Below are 23,810 nucleotides of genomic sequence, written 5' to 3'. Positions count from 1 at the left end.
TGTGTCACTGTATAAGACTTTGTTTGGGGCTAGCAGTTAGTTTGGGCCTTTTTCCAGTTTCCCCCACATAGTGCTTCTGTTGATGCTATAGAAAACCATTTGTAGGTCGACAAAGACGGCATGTACATTTGTCTTATTTCTAAATGTTTCTTGTTTTAGTACATTCAGTATGAACAAGTTTATGTTTGTGCCCACATTGTTTGAAAAACCAGTCTGTCTAGAGTCTAGCTTGTTGTGTGTTTTGGTCCACTCGTTGAGTCTTTTGACGAGAATTGCGGTGAATATTTTACCTAAGGGATCCAGCATTGCTAATGGACGGTAGTTTGCTCAGAGTTTTCTATTGCCTTTTTTAAATACTGGAACTATGATAGCTGTTTTCCAGGTGTTGGCAACATACTTTTTTTTTAATATTAGACTGACTATTTATAGGCACAGTTTTGTCCAAGCTTCTGGTCGTTTTTTGATCATTTTGTTGCTTAGCCCGTCTGGCCCCGGTAATCTAGAGGTGTTCAGTTTTTTGACATGGGTGAGGATTTCCTCGTAATCCCTTTGGTTGTACCAAGGCTTCTTTTCTGAAGTGCAGTTTTTTTTGTCGTTTCCTGTAGGGCTGGTGTGTTTGTATAATATGCTGAAGTGTTGGATCCAGTCCTTTTCCGCCACGTCTGTGATAAATCGGTTTTGTGATGTGGGATTTGGATTTAGAAGTGTCCATAAATCTCTGGAGTTTCTCTTGTTCAATACATGTAGCATCACTTCTGCGTCATTTTGTATGATCATTGCTTTCATTGTTTTGAGATGATTTCTGTATTTCTGTTTGATTTTATTTTTATAGTATCAATTAAATTGATGTGTTTGATTTTCTTTGTTTTCCTTATTTGTTTTCTTGATTCTTTCTTTGCGGTTGGTATGTCCTCATAGTATGCGTGATCATGGGTGTTTCTATTTTCTGGTTGTTGAATTATTTTTTGTATAAATGGAGCAAGCAACCATTTGTAAATTGATTTTTTCTTTTTCTTTCATATGGGAAGTTCTGAAGGTCGCTTCCAGTTTTTGGATTTTTTCATCTGGTATTCGCAGTCTGTTTGATCTAGTAGTGGCTTCTATCTGTGGATCTTTCATTTTGTCCATACGGTAGTGTGAAGCATCCCAGGTAACAGTGAGTTTGGCATGGTCACTATCTATGTTCTTTTTGATTTCAAATTTTGTAATGTTCTTGTTAAGATTGGGCGAGATGTATGTATAGTCTAGATATTCTATCATTTTGTCTCTGTACCATGTAGGTCTTGCTGGTTTATCACCTACTGTGTTACCATTCAGTAAGGTGAGATTTTGTCTCTCCATCGTCGATGTCCATGAGTTAGCTTTTTTGCTTCTTTCGGAGGGTGGGATTTTGTGTCTGTTATTTCAGAAGAGATGGAGATTCAAGTCTCCACATATGAAGACATATAGTTGTTTGTATTTTGCATAAGCAGCATCTAAGGAGGTTAATATTTTGTCAAGGAATTTGTTGTTATCCAGAATCGACGGGCTCCAGTAGATGTTGAGTAATGCGATCAGGTGGCGATCCCTTGTATCAAGTTTGTTTGTGGTATCCATAGGACTATGCTCTACGATGGTTATTTGGGACCAGTTGTTAATGAATGTAGCCTCAATTTGGTCCAGGTGAGCTTCCACTTTCCAGAGTGTTAATAATCCAGAACTTGGGCTGCTGATTTGTTGTTTATGGTAGCAGTCATATGGGTCAAGTATCCGTCGCAAAGAGGCAGCAAGGATATCCAGGTCTCTTGGAGGCAGATGATGTCATTTTTAAGTAGGTCGTTATTTCTACATCTGAATAGATGAGTATTTCCACGCGTGTTTTAAGAGCATATTTGTATATGTTGTTGCTGTTGTGTTTGTGGGCGTTATAGGTAGGTTTTCTCAGTCTTTTTTTATAGCCTTTCAGTATCTTGCTTTGTGTTGGCAACCGGAGAGTATATTCTTAGTATATTGTTTGAATTTCTAAATGTGGCATCCAATCGCTTTTCTTCCAAAGTCGTTCTCTGTGTGTCTTCTCGTTTTTTGCCTTTCAGAGTGGATCTTCCTACTATTGTATGTTTCCATTGTTTTTTTTAGTGTACCTTTTCTATTTCTGTCAATTGAAGAATTCTGATCTGTTGTGGGCATTTCGCATTTAAATCCTAATATTTCCATTTCTTTCATTTGCTTCATTATTGTTTGGGTTTTCTCATTTGAGTTAATTCGGACGTATATTGCTTTTGTTGAATCTTCGTCTTGGAATTCCATCAGGTTTATATCTTGTGTTAGGGTCATTTTAAAGTCTGGAATAAACATGCAGTAATCGGAGGAGGTTTGTCCTGTTTAAGATTAGCCCATCTTGTTGTGGTGCTGTTCGTTTTATCTCAATTGTGTTTTTGTTTTTTGGGGCTCTCAGGTCATGAAATATAGGTAGCTTTAGCACAACCTCTTTGTTTCCTGTGTTTTCACATTGTGGAGATTGGTTTTGTGTTCCATTCGCAATCTTTTTTTTCTTTGTAGTTTTTTCAATGTCAATTTTCTTTGTATGATCAAATTTCTGATTGCTCGGGATGTGTTGTATCTTCATCACTGGCATTCAATGGTTCTGATGATGACCGTTCTCCTTCTGTATCTGAGATTTGTTTGCATGATTCTGTGTTCCCTTCTGCATATTCATCAACAATGATGAGTGATGTGGTGTCGCAGAATGTGTCGTCTTGTTGGTTTGGCGTTCTTTCTGAGATGTTATTTTCCTCATTTTGAGCTTGAGGGTTTTGTTGGGGATCCTCATGATTGGATAGATCGATAAGCACTTCTACTACTTCCTCGTCAGTCATTTTTTTCCCTTTGGATTTTTCACTCTGTTCTGTTTTGTTGAGTGGTTTTGCAATTTCAGGGTTAGTTTTTTCTCCCATATGTTTTTTTTTCTTTTTTGTCTCATCCTTTTTTTTCGTGATGGGAAGTGTCAGATTTCGCAGGAAAGCATGTGATCCCCTTTTTGCTCCTTTTCCATTTGATCTGGTTTTCTCACGTGATGTGCAGGTCGTTGATGGGTTTGCATTGTTGCATATAGGGTGTGCATTTGCTGGTGTCAGTGGTGTGAGCAGATCAGATTCTTGTCAGCTGTGTTCTAGGTTGTGAGCATCGCATTGATTATTTTCTGGTTAGTTTTCCAGCTTTCCTTGCTGTCCTAGATTTGCTTTTGTTTGTTTGTTCTCAAGTATCTTGATTAGTGTTGTGGTCATCTTGTGCTTGTCCCTGCGATCCTGTCTTGCTATATCGAACAAGCGATTTGACCACATACTGCTTGTTTCAGCTTCAGAGTCTAGTCTGCTTTGGATCTTGTTAGCGAATGCTTCCATGTGCGTTTGTTTTGAATGTATCATAGCAATTAGAGTTGCTTGATCTGTTACGGCTTCCTGTATGGATTCGTATAGCTTGACAAATGGGATAAGGGCTACGTTTGTTGCAATAATCATAATATTTTGAAGTACTGCCTTCATCGTGGGTAGGCGACTGTGACCTTCATCTTCTGGGTTTCGGCATTGGCAGTAGGTGTACATCTCTTTTTTGGAGTTATGTTCCATTGCTTTGTGATTTTCAGATTTGACTTTCGATTGCTTAAGGTGATTAATATTTCTCTCGATATTTTGATCTAATGTTGAGATGGTCTGTACTTCAGGAAATACTGTCATCTTTTCGTGTCTCAGGGTGGATATCTTCTCTGGTTCATCCCGACTGAGATTGTGTGTGTGTAAGTATCACCAAACACTTCATTTCTTTTCTCCTGGTCGTTCATGATTTGCTTTATCTCAGTTATGTTGAGTAATAGTTTGTCAGTTTTCCCACCCAGGCCGCCACCCACTGGAACGCATTGCCACCTCACATAAGAATGACAGAATCCCACCACGCTTTCTGCAAAGCCATTAAAACCAAGCTTTTTGTATGAAATGTACATGATGCTAATCTGTAACTGTAAAATGCATATCTTCTCTGTATCTGAGGCCCTCATTCCGAGTTTGGAGGTAAGTACTGTCCCTTAGCGGAATGGCGCAAATAGCGTTTCCGAGCTGGCATCAGCCCGCTAAAAGCAGACTATTATGACTTTGCGGGTACGAACTTTGCGCCATTTTGGTAAGGTACCTAGCGGCATGCAGCAAAAGGACCCCAAAAAGCCCTTACCGGCATGAAGCGCACCGTAGACAACACTACCGCCATAGTCCAAAGCGGCATTAGTGGTGACCGTAATTAGCGGTCACCGCTATTTACGGTCACCGTTAAATAGCGGAACCGGAAATAGTGTCATCGCACAGGAACGGGAAGGAGCACGGCGGCCATCTTTAAAAACACAATCCATTGCCATCCTCACCACACAGGACCCCTGGGACGCTGGTGATCGACCGGAAAGTTAAACCAACCACCCAGGAATGCCTAAAGCACCCAAGAAGGGATCTGCCCGCCTCCGCAAGGAGCGCTTCAGCCAAGATGAGCTACAAATGCTCATAGACACCCTACACGAGCATGCTGGAACTGTGTTCAGCCGCAACATGAGGGGGGAGGCCGTGTTGCGGAAAAAGGAAATTTGGGTACTAGTGTGCCCGAAGGTCAGTGCAGTGGGCAACACCCCCGCACTGTCAAGGATTGCCGCAAAAGGTGGGATGAACTGCCGCTGAGGGTGCGGAACATACTTTCTGAAAACCATGCCCAGGCCTTGGAGACCTGAGGGGGACCAAGTTCTCCAATTAAGCTCACACCGTGGGAGGAGGCATGTGCGAGCATGATTTGGCCAGAATTCAAAAAAGGGGTCGGAGAGATAGAGTGTGGCACCACATCATCTGCAGATGGTGGTGAGTGTCCAAAGTAAAAACTGCTAAGCCAAATGTGATGAAAGTCAATGCCAATGTCCATCCAAAGAGTGATGCCATGGTCAGCCACACACACAATCCCTGTAAAGTATGCCAAAGCAAGTGAGACACAAGCTGGTGCCTGTTGCAAGGCCGTAACGTGGCTGACACATACCACACAAAGAAGCAATTGCCATGAGGCACATAGTGTCCATGACCTAAATAGTGTGCATGTCAGACAGCACAGTACCTGGCCAACATGAGTGACACCGAAATATGACTGCATTTAGCACCCATGTATGGAATGAAGTGCCGTTCACCACAGAAATGCCTATTACCCTCAATTGTGTGGATGTGCAATCGTACCAATGTATGCATGCTGGCTATCCAAACATCACTCATGCCGTCCCTCTCTTTCACCCCCACAGGCAGTGAGCATGACAGTGAGGAGAAGGACAGCAACCATCCCTCCACATCCCGGGGCCAAGGCAGGGGCGCCGTGTCCCAGCAAGGAAGCCACCAGTGTGACATATACCACCAGCGACAGCAAGGCCTGTGGAGAGCACACCACCCTCACCCCCACCCTCACCCCTCACTGCACTGCCTGCAGACACCTGCTAAACGCCACATTCTGAGGAGGCCAGTGTGGCTAGGGAGGTTGCAGCCACGGCCCCCCTTGCAGTTGAGGACAGCCCCAGTGACATCTGGGGCACCATTGAGGACAAGTCAGTGGAAGTTGTCCACAACCCAGCAGAATTGTCAACACCCCAGGTATCCTTGAGTGACACTGGTGATACGAACATACCGGAGCAGTCTGGGCAAGAACAGCAAAGGGACATAGCAGTCCGGTATACAGTCCAGGGGAGGAAGAGCAGCCTGGACATGGCAGCCCGATCCCCAGCAGGGCCACTGGTGCAGCCGCAGGAGCACAGCGGGCTGACCAGCTCACTGCCCTAATATCAGAATTTCTGCAGGACAAACTGCAGGCCAGGGAGGAGTGGCGCGGGGATTTGAGGGCACTGGGCCAGTCCATCACAGAGAATACCGACTCTTTGGAGGCAGCTCTTCCAGGCCAACAGCCTCAGCATGAGGACACACCGTCCACAAGCAACTCCACACAGACCAGCCCGCTCTGCCAGTCTCTCCATGCGCTGCGCTGATGGGACATGCCTCCCCCTGGCTCCGGGAGCGCAGAGTGACTGTACTGGCAGCCTCATGTGGGCTCCGTGAACCCTAAGGGACTTGTGTGGGGTAGTTGTGGGGGGAGGGGAAGGGGGTGAGGGTGTGAGGGGGAGTTGTGGGGGGAGGGCGAGGAGGGGTGAGGGTGTGTGGGGGAGTTGTGGGGGAGCGGTAGGGTGTGTGGCGGAGTTGTGGGGGGAGTGAGAGTGGGGTGAGGGTGGTGGAGGGTTTGTTATTCACGTTCACATTATTACTTTCAATACACCAGTTGTGTTACAAGAAAAAAACCAGAGTGGACATTCATCATTGCTCATGTGTCATTTAATCTTGCACAGTGCATAGTGTACATGTATCCCCACACCCAGTGCCCTATGTCATAACATTATGTCACCCTCTGCTGACTTGTGTGTCAGAAATATTGTGCGATCACTGACTGCTGCACAGCACGTCCCTCCTGTGCATCGGCACCGTGATGATGTCCTGCCACTTCTTCCTCCTCCCATTCATCATCATCAGGTGGTAGCAGTTCCATGTCAGAGGGCAGGGGCACGTTCCGGCGGATGCACATATTGTGCAGCATTACACATGCCATGGTGATCTTGGACACCTTCTCATGGCTGTAGAGGAGTGCCCCACCCGACCAGCTGAGACAGCGAAATCATGCCTTCAACAGGCCAAAGGTCTGCTTAATGACCACACGTGTATGGGTATGGGAACGACTGTAGTCCTCCTTGTGCCTATTCTGTGGGTTTCAGACAGGGGTCAGGAGCCATGGCTTCAAGGGACAGCCCCCATCACCTGCATGAGAGGGGAATGAAGGTTAATGTTCGCACATTCATGTTGGACAACTGTACTAGTCTCACATGGCTGCAGGTAATTTGTGCCCACATGCACATGTCCCTGGATGAATTGACCCCATTTCAGGTCCCACTATGTGTCCTATGTGTCCTGTGCAATGCACTAATGGTGTGGGTTGCATCTAAAAGATGATTCATGGTGTGCACTGACATCTTACAGCAGTGTTGGTGTAGAATTAGTGATATGTTGTGCTCTGTGAGATTTAGTAGTAGGGAGCGTTGCCTGTAGTGTGTACAATATTTGGCATTCTGCACTGATCATTTCCATGGTGACATGAAGCACTCCTATGGATGTGCTGAACCAGTGACACACTGTGGAATCCCTGGTTGGCTCAGTTCAAAAAACTCCCAGGGATGATTGTCCTGTGTAGTGATATGCTGGAGACAGCAACATAGTGCATATGCACTGCATGGTGCAGGATGGCCTCACGGTGTGTGAGGGCCGTGAATGAGTGGTGCATGTGTTGTGGGATGTGGGCTGGTTACCTGTTAGTCATGTAGTGATAGGTGTCGGCCTTACTTCATCACTATGGGATTTGGGTGTCATGTACCGTTTCTGATGCTTTGGGGCACAGTGTTCGGTGATGTACACATCGAGAACTGACATCAACATTCCCACCCAGGTGGAGTATGCATTGCCCCCCTTCCCACCCAGGTGGAGTATGCATCCTCCCACCTCAGAATCCCGATGCACTGCCATGGCCCAGTCAGCCAACTCACCAAGCAGCCAGGCACGTCGTCCACCATGTCGCTCCATGAAGCGTGGTAGAGTGGAGTTCCGCAGGACCAAAGAGTCATGAGGTGATCCGGGATATCGGGCACAGCAATGTGTGATGATCTTGATGGTGTCGCATACCATCTGCACATTGACGGAGTGTTATTGCTTGCGGTTGCCTCCATGGCATGCAGGACCACCAACTCCACGTGGGTGTAGTCGAGGGCACCTACATAATTTGGCATGCCTGTCAGTGCATGGAAGGCAACTTTTGAATCGAATATCTCCTGGGGAGTCCGTGGTAGGGATATGTAGTCCCTTGTGTGCTTGAGGAGGGCATCCAACACTTGGTGCAGAATCCGGGAAAATAAGGGTTGTGATATGCCATGCATGTGCCCCACTGTGTGCTGGTAGGTGCCTGTGGCGAGGAAGTGGAGCACAGACAGTACCTTCAGTAGAGGGGAGATGGCGGTGCGTATTTCTATGAGGCTCACTATGTCGTTGTGTATCAGGTCCATTATAGTGGTGATGGTGTCCCGGTCAAGCCGGTACAGGGTGTGGATCTGCTCAGGGGTTAGATTGAATGGACTGGCTCTGATGCGAGGGATTGTGGGCTGCCAGCGTGGTAAGGGTAACTGGCTGCACTGGTGGGGCATGCTGGGCCTTTCTCACCCTCCTTCTCCTCCTGCGTCTCCTCTGTGGTGGCGGCTGTTGTTGTTGATGTTGAAGCATTTCAAGCAGGACCTCCAGCTCCAGTAATGCTACTACTATTGGTATCATCTTGGTGTGGGAGGGGGTGTGGTGTGTGGGTGTGCTCCTTTTGTACTGGCCCTGACTCCATTGCCTCCACCTAAGCTGATTGTGTGCACCTGTGGCAGTTAGTAGCACTGCTCAGAGCCCTTTACACCTGGTCGGCGATGCAGGTATTCACGCCATGCCGGTATGCAGTTTTTCCGCCTTCATGAGGCCGTTATTTGCATGTCCGCCTCACTTGTGATCCTCTCCCGTTTACGGCATGCTTCTAATGCCAGCAAGGCATGGTGTGTCGCGCGCGCGCGCCCAGACCGCTATTTACGGCATCGTAATTTACAATGTCGTTAATAGCGGTCTGGTTGGTCAGAATAGCCCGTAGCGTAAGCGATGCCGGCAATCCTTTACCGGCATCATTTTTCCCTTACCTCCAAACTCGGAATGAGGGCCTGTGTTACTAAGAGGCCTATGGTCACCTGTCTAACCTTTGAATCAAAACTCCAACAAATTCTTGTAACAGCGCCTCGATGCCCCCGGGCTACAGGTGCGCTATACAAATGCAAATAAATAAATAAATAAATAAAATAAATAAATAGTCTTCATATGCATTGTTTTTCATAGTTAGCTTGGTTTGATCTCCAGCTGGTGTTTTCCATTTACGTTTTGTGGTAGTTGTTTTGCCAGAATTGTTTGGCTTGGATAGCTTTTTTCTTTTGTACCATCGTGGGTTACGTTAGGAGGTCATTGGTGTTGTTGCTTGTCTTTGTGCGGCTCCTCATTCTCTTTGTTGCATGTGCTCTGTATTTTTGTTTGTTGATTGGCCTTGCATTCTGTGACAGTATATAGTGTGTCCATTATCTCACTTTGTGTTTCGCTTGCGTCTGTGAGGTCTTGCCATAACTTGTGGTTCTCCAAGTCTGTGTTGCAGCAGATGTCCTCTTTTGCTAGATGTTTCCCATTTTTCAGCTGGTCAAGGTACAGACAGTTTGTACCTTTAGAATCTCATGGTCATTTATTTTCTGGATTGGGTTCTTACTGATGTAATCCCCATCTGTGTGTTTCTTATTTATAATGCTTTGTAATGGTCTGTGATATTGGGTCTTTCCTTTTGTTTCCTTTTTTTGATCGGACATTGGCCCTCATTACGACCTTGGCGGAGGACCATGGTGCTATTAGCACCATGGTCCATGGCGCTAAGGTTGCAATTCCGCCATGGTGGTTGGCGGACTTACCGCCCCATTCCGACCATGGCGGGGCGGTAAGTCCCCAATCCCCATTTACCCTTCCCCATTCCCATTTTTGCCCCATAGGGCATAATGGGAGTGGGGAAGGCGTTAATTACGCCACCGTAAATTACAGTGGCGTAATTAACTCCATGGTCCCTTAGCGCCATGGATTTTAACACCTGCTAAAAGCAGGTGTTAAATCCGCCATGGCGCTAAGGGACCTCGTACTCAGGCGGTAAGGGTCGGCGCTGTTAACGCTGGCGTAAACCCCTTACCGCCTGGGTCGTAATGAGGCCCATTGTCTCCGTCGCAGTTTGAATATCTTTTGTGGGTGAATGTCGTCTTAATTTCCTGGGCTCAGGTACATATAGGCTGGAGCAATTTGAGATGTCTGCATCTGATTCATTTTGCTTGTTGCTCTGTTGTTTTGGCGCCAGGGAATTGTGTGAGTTGTTTGTTTGGTTGGATTCTTGAGGGGTTTCCAGGGTAGATCTCTTTGTTTTCCCTTGAAGTATTGAGGGTTTTTCTCGATGTCCCGTATGTGGGCCGGTGTGAGCACCAGCACCGTTTGATTCCATCCTTACCTGAGGGAGCAAAGGCTACTGTAGTTGGGGTGATATTTTTTCGCAGATCAAAGGGCACAGCCCCCGCAGTCTCCACGTAGTACTTTATCTGTTATTCTGTAGGCAGGGTGAATTTAGGTTTGAATCTTGTTGTTTTCCTATTTGGTGGCGATACTGCAGAGAAGAGTGTTGTTCTTGCGCAGGGAATTCTTAGGCGTTTATTGCTCGGCTTGGTGGATGTTGCCCCGCAATTTCCGCGTTCTCACACAATTTGGATTTAGTTGGGATTCAGGGATAATTTTCACAATTTCGAGTGCCGTGTCTTTTTAGTGAATGACGCTTCTGGTTTGGATTACGTTTTGGGGAGGTCTATATTATACAAACGACATGTGGTAGTGAATGAGCAGGCAGTTTTTCATGATATTGGTTTTTCACTTACCCGGAGTCTCATCGCAGAGGTGTCTCGCCGGTTGTAGTTTCAGTATTCCAGCGCATAAGCTGCTGGCTTGCTGGCTTTTCTGCAGACTGCAGACTGCACTATTCACTTGGCCACCTCTTTGCTACCGCTTCCCTCTCCCGCGGTGTTTTGAGCGAGACTGGTGGTCACGGGCTGTCAGGGGGCGGAGACAAGCAAACCTCCTTCCTGAGTTAAAGTCACAGTGCTGCAGCACAGGGCTCCAGCTGGGCACGCTGTACACAACGAAATTCTTGACTTTCTGAAAAGTGCTTTGAGAAGAATATTGCTTCAAAGCTTTATCTAAACACATCCTTCTGACTAATTTGTAGAAGCTTGTTGGAGCATGCTTTATGAAACTGTGACTGCCCCAGTCTTACACTCCTGTGCCCTGTGGGGGAATTGCGTACTTGTTGTACTGTCAACACTCCGGGGTACCTCTGTCGTGCTCACCGGTCGATCACAGTTTGCCTAAAACCATATGCCCGAACGCTCGGAACAATACAATTTTTTAGCACACTATTCCTTTAAAGCATAGGCTATGAAAGCAGAATCCCCCCATCTCTCCACCACAGACTGAGACCTAGAAAAGAGAAGGAGTAATTGTGATAAATGTGAAGATATATGTTAATTGATTGGGTTTGTACCTCCTTTTAACAGTTCCTTGACTCATTATTTCATATCTACACCGATGTGATAAGCACTTAGAACACCTCTGTCCATAGAGGACGGTAAGGACAAAAAACACATTAGACTGCTACATTTCTTCTGATATTAATATATAGCTTTCCCCGGGTGACGAGGCAGAAAACCGTCCGGGATGTCCACTTTTCCTGGCCAGTGGACGATGCTGAATGCATAGTCCTGCAGTCGCAGGCCCCACCGAGCTATGAGGGGTGGCAATTTCAGTTGGGGGGTGCCATAGAGGAACAATAATACCTGGTGAACAGTGATGGCTGTAAAAGGTTTCCTGTAAAGAAACAAATGAAAATGCTCACAGGCCCAAACGACCACCAAACTCTCTTTTTCAGCCTCCGAGTATGCTTGTTCCATCTTCGACAAGCTCCTCCTGGCATAGGGGATGATATGTCTATGCAGCAAATTGCCTTTTGCCTTTTGCGCCAAGATGGCGCAGAGGCCAACGGCGCTTGTGTCTGCTCTGTCTCTTATTTGACATCAAAATGGGCTATATTTTCTGCCTCTGCAATGCGATCATGAAGGGCAGTGAAAGTGGTCTGGCGCAGCGTAGACCAGTGACAAGGCATATGTTGTTTTGTGAATGCCCTCAGCGGATAACTTATGGTGTCAAAAACTTTGATGTATCTTGTGCAATAGCTTGTCAGCCCTAAGAGCACTGAAGCTCTGACACATTCCCCAGGGGTGACATCTCGTTGAGTGCTGCCACCTTCTCAGGATCTGGTGTCATTCCATTTTCAGAGAAGATGTGCCCAAAGAACTGTAAGGTGCCTTTCCTGAACTCACAGTTTTGCCTGGTGAGGGTCCACTTTTCCACCCTCTCACTACACGGGTGTGCACAAAGAAATCAAAACTATAGGCTTTGCTAAGTTTTTTGTTTTATTTGGTTAGGCGCTCCAGTAATTCTTAAGAAAGTGGTTGTCACAGCTTACTTAGCCCATTTTTTTTTTCTGTTCCTCAAGGTGAGGCTTTCCTGTTCATTCTGACTTAAGGTCCAGATCATGCACCAATACGTTTCATCATGTCCTAGTCTCTCTCATAACAATACTTTATATTAGTAATTGTGGAGGCAAAAATATAGGCTTTCCAAAATGGGATCCAATGGCTCCAATAATGTAACTCCTCTCAACCAATACTAACTGTGTAGGGTATGAAAGCGGAATCCCCCATCTCTCCACCACAGACTGAAACCTAGAAAAGAGATTGAGTGTTTGTAATAAATGTGTGGATATATTTTAATTAAATGGGCCTGTACCTCCTTCTAATGGTTCCTCGCCTCCTATTTTAATATCTACAATGATGTGATAATCAGTTATATCACCTATGTCCATAGAGGATAGTACGGACAAAAAACACATTAGACTGCTAGATTTCTTCTGATATATATATATATATATATATATATATATATATATATATATATATATATATATATATTCAATGAAAAATCTTTAGTTCATGATCAGTTAAGCTAAGAAACGTATTGCAACAAAACCCCTGAAATTCAATGCATTGGTGAACTCAGAACCAGCTTAACTTGGCACTTTCCTGTTTATCTCCTCTATAGTACTCTGTCCCCCATATTGTCATTTTCTATGACATTGTCAATGCATTTTCTTCTAATAATTATGTCTTCTTGGGCTTTGCAACAGGAAACCACTGAGTTAAGCCGGTTCTGAGTTCCCCAATAAGTTGAATTTCAGGGGTGTTTTTGCAGTAAGTTTCCTACCTTAACTGATCATTAACAAAGGTTGTATCATTGAATTTTAAGGGTTTTGTTATTACATATATTTTTCTGCACCACTGGCCCTGGCCTTTGGCTGTGCCCACTCTATATTTTGGAACACTACCAACCATGGTGTTCGGTAATGGACAGTGGACACGGCCTTAAGCCATGCCCACAGTCCAATTTTAAAATACTACGAGACCACTAGGCATGGCCTTCAGCCTTGGCCAGTGGGCCCGGCTTGCAACCCATCGCTCAACGATGTTCATCAATCACAGAATGCTTTTGACATGTTTGGACAGAGCTATTGTTATGTATAAAAGAGGGCAAGCTTTGAGAACTCACAATTTCTTTAGGCAATGCGCAGTGAGATTGAATTATTTGCCAAGTATTGCACACTTTGGTTAAGCAGTGTGCTACAAGCCCCATGTTTTATGTCCAGTCTCTTGGTGATCGCAGTGATATATTGCACAACCCCAACTAACTGTATTTAAGGAGCACGGAAAAGGGGAAAAAATGACCAGCTGCAAGAATAACATGTGCCCAGGCACTTTTGCCCCATAGCGAAAATCAAAGCAGGCACCCATGAATGCACAGTAAGTGAACATGTATCTCAAAGTGAAATATACAAATGTAGTTCAATTGACCTTCCCCTTAGAAGAAATTGCGCAAGACAAAATAGCATTGGACTTTTAAAAAAAGTAATAAACACCCGAAAAATAACTTGAGAGAGAAAATGTTCCAATAAATTTGCTGGCAAAGTATAAAAGGTGCTCGCCCTTTAAACCCAGCAATCTGTATTGAAATATTCCCTTGAAAACAAAATCCCAATATGAGACAAGTGCCTGTGGTCTTGTGGGTAAAAGCTTGCACTGGGAACGTGTTCAACCTGAGTAAAATCTTGTTAGCCAAATACTTGAGCAAGCTTGCCAACCCAAAAAAACCAAGAGGTTGTGCTCACCCGCAGAACAAAAATTACACTGCCCACCCACATGTTCTTTACTTGCGCCCTGAAAAGCAGCTACAATCAGTGGAAAATAACTGCACCAGTGTCCAGGATTGCAACCCCACTTGCCACATCCTGGGCAAATACTCATGACTTACTTGCCCTCTCATCATTTCCCCTCCTCACCCTTATGTCTGGCTTCCAACAATACTCTGCTTTATAAAGATAACTTGAAAACTACACATACCATGGTGTCACTCAAATATATAAACCCTTACGTTAGGCAAAAGGTGTACATTTTTGGCATTATTCCACCCCCCATCTTGACTGGGAGACTATAAATACCAGAATGCAATTCATCAAAAGGAAAACATGGTCTCTCAGAGTTCACTGAGACCATATATCTTTATACCATATTGGGGCATATTATATATACATAACAAAAGTTAATTCCGCCCACGTACAAGCTGGATTTGTAATTCTTACCTAGAGAAGGCTGCTCTTTTCATGCGGGCCTCATGGCAGTTTGACTTTTAGAGTGCAATACTATGAAGGACTGACAGTAGCATGGTTTAAAAAATAAAAGATGTGAATGCCATGTGTTTTCTTAGTATGTTATGAGATATTTAAAACTAAGAAAGCACAGGGCATCTGGCACTGTGGACTGTCTCCCATCTGGTGCAGTAAAAAGGACCGACCCTACTTGCCTTCAAAGCGAGGAAGGGGCCGGCTCCCTCGGCGTCCACCCATTGATGAACCCTAGGATCTAATGATGTGTTATAAATATAGCGGTTAAACCTAAGTGCTTTACAAAGAACACATATACATACAATATCACCCAACCAGAATTGAGACTTATTTATTAACATTGGAAGGATGAAAGGCTGAGTTGACCGTGCCAGGATTTGGAGCGGCAAACTGCAGATCACATACAGATTGCAGCAGGGATTGCTCAACCCACTGAGCTATCTTGCTGGCCTCTAATTTTGTTTGTAATTATGGTTCCCATCTGGTATGTATATGCTCATGGGCTTTGCAACAGGGTGGACACCGCGTTAAGATGATCATCACTTCCCACATCTGCTGAATTTCAAGGGTTTTGTTGCGTTATATCTGATCACCTCAAGTGTCTGTTAACTGATATTTTTTAAATTAATTTCAAGGTTTTTGTTATACCATAGTATACTCAAGGGCCCCTTCGGCCGTTGCCAATGTACATGTTGCACCAATAGGTGGGTAGGCCTTTGGCCAATGCCTGTGGCCATGGGCAAACAAATTCCACATATAGGTTTCCTTGGGGCCCACTAGCCATTGCCTTCGGCTGTGGTCACTGTACATGTTGTACCAATAGGTTTCTTTAGGACCCACTAGCCATGTATATGTTCCACCTATATGTTTCCTTGGTGCCCAGTAGCCATGGCCTTTGGCCCTGGCCAGTGAGCACGGCCTTTGGTCGTGTCCACTGTATATTTTAATATACTAGGTTTCTTTCAAGCCCATTTGCCATTGCCTTCCGCCTTGGCCACTGCACATGTTGCAACAATAGGTTTCTTTGGGGCCCACTTAGCAGGGCCATTGTCACAAAGACCCATTTCCACTGCCTAGTAAATGTGATCAGAACAGATGTCGCCCCATGCATTTATTTCCTCAGTTATTGTTCCACAATAATTCCCCAATAATTACTGTGGTAACCTCATGGTAATCCTGTGCTAATTAGTGCAATAACACTCAAAAATTAAAAGAGCCACACAGGCACTCCCCATGTGACTCCTTTTTATTCCTAGTTTACCCACCCACCACAGTTGATGTGTGCCTCCCTGGCGCCCTCTACTCCCTTTCTCTCGCTTCGTGTGATGCATTTTCATTCTAGAGCGTGTCTTGTGTTATAAACGCAGTAATCTTGTGAGATTCCCCGGTATTTCACCGAAAATGCGAAAATGTCAGAAATGCAACTGGCTCCGTAGACCACCCTCAACTCCCCCACTTCACATGATGTCCTCTTTGCTCATTCCCACCTGTAGCCTGATGCAATTTCAACCGTTTTCCTCCTCCAAATAGCTTATTTTGCACTTTCCATTTTTGCATTCCCTCGCTACTACCGTAGTATTCGCTTGAATTGAGCACAGCAACAAAAATGGCGGCTTTTAATTCTAAAAAGCCTCTCTGCTGCAAAGCACCATGAAAGATACAGATATATTTTTGGGGGAAGTGGGTACCCCAATCCCTGTCAAATATTTGAAAAACAACTGGAAAGAATAATCCCAAACCTGTCCCGGAAACTAAATAAACGCTTTGTGCCCAAGTTGTTTCTTATATGGTCCTATTCTCTCTAGCGTTACTTGCGCTTTGGTTTGATAAAATGTGGACTTTATCTCTATGTGAAAATGAATGGGAGTTGGCCGAAAACAGTGTTTTTTTTGCTTTCTTAATAACATTTTCATTTTTTAACAAATCTTTCCCATCATTTCCAGTCTGGGTGAGGGGGGCATGGAAACCTTTTGTTTGGAAAATGTCAGCTAAATCTTTCATGCAAGTCAACAGTTCTTAACACTAAAATGTTCTGATTTCATATGGCTCATGTTACACACCTTAAATATAGTGCTATATATATATATGATATTGAAACTGGAATAATATTGAAATGCTTTCATTATTCTTGCATTCAAAGCAATTTTCAATCACGATCAACAAACAAGGGTTTTACATGCACTGTGCATGGTATCTTGATAAAATTGCCTGTGGAAACATCCTAATATTTTGTTAGTAGATTGTTCTAGCCTGAGGTGCTGTATTGCTTAATTTCTCTTATATAAAACAAAATCAAAATCTGAATTGAGAAATAGCAAATAGCTAGTCAGAACTAGAAATGTATTTTCTTTTTTTTGTTTTTGTAATTCTCTTTTCTACAATGAGTGTATACAACAAAAAGTATTGTGTATAGACTTTTCTGTGCAAATGTAATCTGTTACAAAATGGCAACCACATTTTACTGCTCTAAATATGCTTGTTTCCGATTCAAATAGTAGAAAGGTACAGCAGGAGAAGTGAACCATAGAGACTAAAAATCTGTATTTTAAGTCACTGTGTAATAATGCAAACAAGTAGGGGGTGCGCTACGAAACGTGTTGTGCCGTGTTTTGTCTCTCTTTTGACTACAAGTCTCAATGAAACTGGATCGCTTAAGGAACTGATTTCGTGCTTGGCAACCTTATCTGAGGAATACCTTTTGGCATTTTGGTCTTCTGAGTGTACCGTCCTTCTTGGAGAGACACAAAATGTTTCTCCTTCTTTGCAAATACATATAGGTATATTACACAACCCGCGGTAGCAGCCGTGTAGTTATGGTTAAGTTGCTAAACCCATAGGAAGACCACTTTTTGGGCGGCTTATAACTTTGCTCCCCGTGGACAAGTTTGGCTAAAACTTTGTCAAAAAGGTATATGGTTCCCGCTGAACTGGAAAGTTGGGTGAGGTTTTGTGGAGTGGGGGCAAGGTTAAAGGGGGGTCGCAATTTTTTTTTCATAGACTGAACGCCTACAGGCTGAACGGGTGGAAGGATTTTAACCAAATTTGTGGCAGGAGCGGGGGCTTGGTTCCGAAAGCGTGCTTTTGTGTGTTTGGTGGGAATCTGACAAGTACTTTTGTTACAAAGAACTGAAATGTATGTCTCAAAAAATGAGTGATAGCTGGCTCCGCTGCGCTGACCCATTTCCCTGTTTGCTACGCGGACAAAAGTCTCATTGGCTTGCAGTATGCTGCGATGTCCATGAACATTGGATGCGGCCAGTGGTTGGCTGGAGAGAAGCGAGCTGTGCGTCAATATTTTTGGGGCACGCCGCCATGATGTATCAGAGGACATTGCAGCTCTGAAAGGGCCTGGCAAACATACTTTACGCCATGTGGTTGTTGGAAGAAGGGATGGAAAGGGTGGGGGAGTGAGAAGTGGTTCATCTTAGATATGTTATTAGGTGGAAGAAGACAGTGGTGTGCCTGCACTATCCATGCGTACTGCGGCAATTTGTGGGTCCCTCCACAGGTGACTACCATGTGTGGGGAATGCAGGCAGCCTTTGTTAAGGCACAGTAGCTCGTTCAGTGACCTCTTAACCTGGTGACTTGTGGGAGCTCCATTGCAGAATGGGAGTGCATTGGACATGACAAACATTGTAACATAGTGCGTGCTATGTTGTGTTGCAGGTGGTAAATCCATAGCCCCTTCCATGCATGGCTGGAGGCCTTGCACTAACAACTATGGGCCCTGGTTGCAAGTAGGTTTGACATTTTTGCCTTGTGTGTGTGGTTTGTCAGCATTGCATACATGGTTGGTTCGATGGGAGCACCAGAAGTGAGCTGACATGCGTATATTGTTGGTTTCATGGGTGTGGTCATTGTTAGAAAATCCTACAGTTTTCGGTGTATGGCTGGAGATGGTGCAGTGCCAAGTCTTGCAGTGTGCCCACTGGGTGCAGTATTGAAATACTGTCAGTATAGAAGAGGGTAGGGTTCAAGTGCATCTTCTATGTGCTTGGATACTGCAGTGTGTCAATTAGGTGCAATGTTCTAATAGGGTGTGCATAGAAGTGGATAGGGTTGAACTGCATATTTTATGGGCTTGGGTAGTGTCCATTGACTACTGTACTGCACTATGAAGTATTGGTTTTGTGCACTGAATAGAGTGTTGGGAGCAGGGCCACTGTTGTGAACAATTGTTTAGGTTGGTTGGCAGTAACAACATAGTATGTGAATGAAATTGGGTAGGGATGCCGGAGGCTGTGTTATGTTTGTAGATTCTGGTAACTGTTGCATGTTACCATGTATAGCTGTATCATGGTGCGGAGATTGGGTGGGAGTGCCGGGGGCTGTGGTACATTTGTGGATTCTAGTACTTGGTTAAATGTTGGCATGCATGGTTGCATTAGGTTTTGGTGGGTGTGTCCAAGGCCTAGACTCTTGGGTGCATGGCCAAAGGCCGTAGGCTGTAGGCCATGCACCCAAGAGCCAAGGCCTTGACCACACCCACCGCAGCAATGCAGTTTGGACTCTCCATCAGTCAGAGGGTAGCGACCTGTAAAGAATGGTTGTGGAGCACATTTTCGACTTCATAGAGCATGAGAACTGAGCTGACCTGCGTACATTGTTGGTTCCATTGGTGTGGTCATTGTTACAACATCCTACAATTTTCGGTGTACGGCTGGAGATGGTGCAGTGACAAGTCCTGCAGTGTTGCCACTGGGTTCAGTGTTGGAACACTGTCAGTATAAAAGAGGGTAGGGTTGAAGTGGATCTTCAATGTGCTTGGATACTCTGCTTTGTGCTGATTGGTGGAAGTAAGGCAAACGTTGTGAAGATTTTGAGGTTTGGTTGACCGTGACACAATACTTAGTGAATGGAAGTGGGTAGGGGTGCCGGAGGATGGGGTATGTTTGTGGATTCTGCTGTTAAATGTTTCTATGCATCACTGTGTTATGGTGCGGGGAGTGGGTAGAAGTGCTGCTGGCTATGTTACATTTGTGGATTGTAGTATCTGGTCACATGTTCGCATGCATGGCTCCATTATGTTGTGCTGGGTGTGGGCAAGGCCTAGACTCTTGTGTGCATGCCCAAAGTCATGATGGGTGCCACGCTGGATCATTTTGGATGCTGAAATCATGGATTCTTTTGCATAACTTTTGACTGGAGGTGCTTTGGAAGCACACGCGACGGGCACTTGAAGTGTGTAACGGTAAATATGGGGTGCTGATAGAAATGATAGTGTTGGATTCAGAGGTATTGGCTGTCATTGGTGCATGTTTGTGTGAATATTTCACAGTACCCAATGAAAGAGTGCTGGAAAAAGAACAGTGAAAAGGGAAGAAGTACTGTCCCTTCTTTACTGGGGCACGGCCCTCGCTGTAGCTGGGAAAACACACATGCCACATCCTGCAATTCTGAGCATGGTGGGCATGGAAATTGAACTGTAGTGATTATCCACTCAGGTGTTTAGGGTGTGGTTGACAGGAAGGAGCGATTCTATTTTTTTCCAATTCTCTGTGTAGTGAGGTTGGTAGAGATGGAGAGATGCACAGTGCTGATCGTGGGTGATGCCTTTGTGCAACATCTGCACAGGTGTGCCGTGCAAAGAAATGTTGCTGCTAATTTCGGGTTGGAAGGAGTGGCCGCTTTGTGGGGCAATCTCTATGAGTGCAGTTTCCGCAGGATGGTTCGCCTTTGCAGATATGTGGCCTCTGTGGCTACAGTTAATGTTGTCATGGTGCATTATTGAAGTCTATATTTGGGTTACATGTTGTGTGGACATTTGCTCCGTCACCTGAAGAAGTTGCTGAATGCAGTGATTTGGATTTTTCCCACTGTCAGTTACTGTTTGGATATTAGAATGGCTAATAAGGGTAAATGAAAATGTTGAAAGCATATTCCATTGCACAGTGGCACTAGATGGTAGGTGATTGGAGAAAGAACAGTATGTCTTGTAAGTTAGTTGTGGATGTTCAGTGTCAGACAGCCTGTTCAGAGACACTTACAACAGAGTTGTAAAAATAGTGTACAGAAAATATGTCTACCTCTGCTTTGCGGTGATGGGTAGTTTTACAGAACTTTCTACTGGAGGTGCTTTCGAATCACATGCCACTTGCACTCTGAATGTGTAACCGTACATATGAAGTGTTGTACAGAACTGACAGTATTACATGCTGACGTTTTCGATGTGATCGGTGAATGCATGTGTGACTATTTAACAGTACCAAATGAGGTAGTGCTGGACAAAAATAGCAGAAAGGGAAGAAGGACTGGTCCTGCTTTACTGGGGCACGGCCCTTGCGGTAGTTGAGGAAGCGCACGTGCCACAGTATGCGCTTCTCACCATGCGCTCCAATGGAAATGGGACTGTGGGGATTATCCAATCAGGTACTGAGGGTGTGGTTCACTGGAAGGGGCGGTAATACTATTTTTCATTACTCTGCGTAGTGAGCAGGGCTGACATGGCGAAATGCATTGTATTGATTTTGGGTGATACCTTTGTGGTAGATTTGCACAAGTATGCCCAGGAAAGGCACGTTGATGGCGATTTCGGTTTGGAAGGAGTGGACACATTGTGGTGCGCTGTCGATGTCTGCAGTTTTGGCATTATGCTTGGCCTTTGCAGGCAAGTGGCCAGTTTTGCTACAGTGCACGTTGTCGTTGACTTGTTCATGTTTGTTCCATCAACTGAAGAGGTTCATGAAGGCATTGAAGAGGCTTTTTCCCACTGCCCAGGTGGTGGCTTTCTCTGCCATAACACCAAGAAGAGTATGGGACTATCCTAATGTATGCTGTGCCCAGCCAGAGGCTGGAAGGGGTCTCATCAATAGAAGCATGTGTGATTTTTTTGTCAGCTCGTAGGATGTTCTTCTGCAATCATAACAGCATTCATTCTCGAAATGCAGTGTTTTTTCATGCAATTTACATTTCTTTGTCTGCCAACATTGGTGATGCTCTTTTGTTTGCTCATATACAGGAGGCGTTGAAAAGTTTGTTGTAAGAATGTGAGGAGAAGAAAACAGACAACCCTATAAAAACTGAAAATAAAGGTGCTTCTTTAGACATAAAATAAAAAAGGCTCTTTTCAGAGTCACCACTGAAAATGAAATCCCCTAACCTGGTTGCAATTTATTACTCCACACCTGCACACAGCACGAAAGCCACATCCAGGGCTTTTGAGGATGGCGGGCATGGAAACGGGACTGTGGAGGCTAAAGGATTGCGCAATAACATTTCTGGGTGCAGTGTCTACACAGAGGAATTTTGTTCAGAACTAATAGTGTTACACAGAGAGCTCTTTACTGTGATTGGTGGATGCGTGTGTGACTATTTATCAGTACCGAATGGAGGGGTGCTAGAAAGAAGATAGCGGAAAGGGAAGAAGGGTGGTTACTGCTTTACTGTGGCACAAATCTTGTGGTATTTCCGGAAGCGCACCTGCCACATACTTCCATTGTGAGCATGCTGCCCATGGGAATTGGATAGTGGGCATTATCGGTACGGAGGGTGTGCTTCACAGGAAAGGGCGTTAATACTTCTCCCCTTTACTGTGCGTAGTGAGCCTGGCTGGCATGGTTTCCATTACTTGCAAAGGTGATGTAGTATAGCAGAAATGGTTCCGAACTCAGTTACAGCTCACAGCTATGTAGGCTGCTACTCTGTTCTGAAAAGCTACAAACAGAATGTGGAGCAGGTCTGGGGTGTGACCTTTTGTAGGACTGATGCAGAGACCGTGCAACTGGCAAAGAGACCTACATCGTTGAACCAAATACAAACATGTGCGTAAGCGTGTAATTTCCCAATAACACTTTGTAGATCACAGAACATTGCACTTTTCCACTGTTCGAGGGTCCGGATCGTGTCCACGACATAAGGGCCCGCGCGCAGCATGGGTACAGTCCCATGGTGATGTTGCGCATGTTCTCCATTGGGACGGCTGGCCGCAGGACGCATTTTGGGCAGAATATTTTGTGGGCATGTGCATAGGTGTCCTATGCACACAGTTGGGATCTCTGCACTGATTAATAGTGTGACACACATGCATCGACCATTTTGGGACACGTAGGTGGGATATTTATGTGTAGGACGTGGGTGGGTGCCTCGAACTACTTAAAGTTCATCACAAGTTTCTTTGCATATGCTGGACAAGGGCGATGCTACCAGGAGACAGAGGAAGAGATATGCGTGTGCGTACTTATGCAACGGACAAACGTCTGCTCCCACAACTAGTTATAGGTGGTTCACAAGGTGAGGACATGCGGTTCATACTGGTGTGGTACGGATGCCTCCATTGTTATTGTGGATTGGCCGGGGAGGTGTGGTGTCAGTAGGAGACCTCCCTTTTCCTTAATTGCGGTAATTTCTACCCATACTGTGTACCACTGAGTCATGACAGCATTTTAAAACCAAAGGAAAAGCCACATGTACACTCAGCAACAACTTACTTATCAACATTTACTTCCACACATTCATACATGTCATTAGGAAAGGGAGGGGTTAGCAGAAGTGGATACTTATTGTGGGGAATTGGGGATGCGCACAAGTTGGTCTTGAGGGGAGAAAGGGATTGAGGTAGCAGCGTAACATCTCTAATCACACAGATTTTGAGCAGACGGCAGGCTGTGAAATGGGGAAGGGGTACACGTGCAGGTCTGGCAGTGGTATTTTATTTAGACCATAATATATCCTTGTATGTCATCTTTTAAGGCGGCAAAATTGTTCACCAATTCCTCCAGTTTGCTATTTACAGAGTTTCTTTTCTTTCCTGTGCCCGTATGCTGTTGTCGAAAGGGTGCCACTTGTGCTGCCTTGCTTTCCTTTCCAATATGTTCTCTTAAAGAAAAAAGAATCCATTAGGTGTACATGAAGCAATAGATATTACATATTTTACGTTTCAGACTGTGGTGCGTACCAATGGGGTTACCATTGTAAGTCATTGCGTCATGAGGGAAATGTTCTTCCAGCCACTCTAAGGTGCTTGCCATTGCTGAATAAAAAATGAAATGTTATGCTTCTCAACTGTTGTATACTGCACCACCTGTGCAATTATCAGAGAAACTTCAGTGTGCTTACTACGTTGTAGTGACGTTCTGGTCTTAGTACTTTCCAGTCCTTACTCTGCCCGTTTGTTCTTTGATACCATGTAAAGTAGCAGTGCGGTAAGATTGTTTAAGACAGACATTACTTCTCTTGTTGGCGCATTCTGTTATTGTGTACTCCCTATGCCTTTCTGCTGTTTGTTTCACAAGTACACAGTTTGCAGACTTCCTCTGTTTTCCCAAGCACTTCATGCACATGGTGCTGTTTGTATATGTTGCTTGTGTT

Source organism: Ambystoma mexicanum, chromosome 9 (assembly GCF_040938575.1).
Source record: "Ambystoma mexicanum isolate Mex_15411 chromosome 9, UKY_AmexF1_1, whole genome shotgun sequence".
Classification (NCBI taxonomy): domain Eukaryota; kingdom Metazoa; phylum Chordata; class Amphibia; order Caudata; family Ambystomatidae; genus Ambystoma; species Ambystoma mexicanum.
This window is presented reverse-complemented; position numbering follows the sequence as displayed.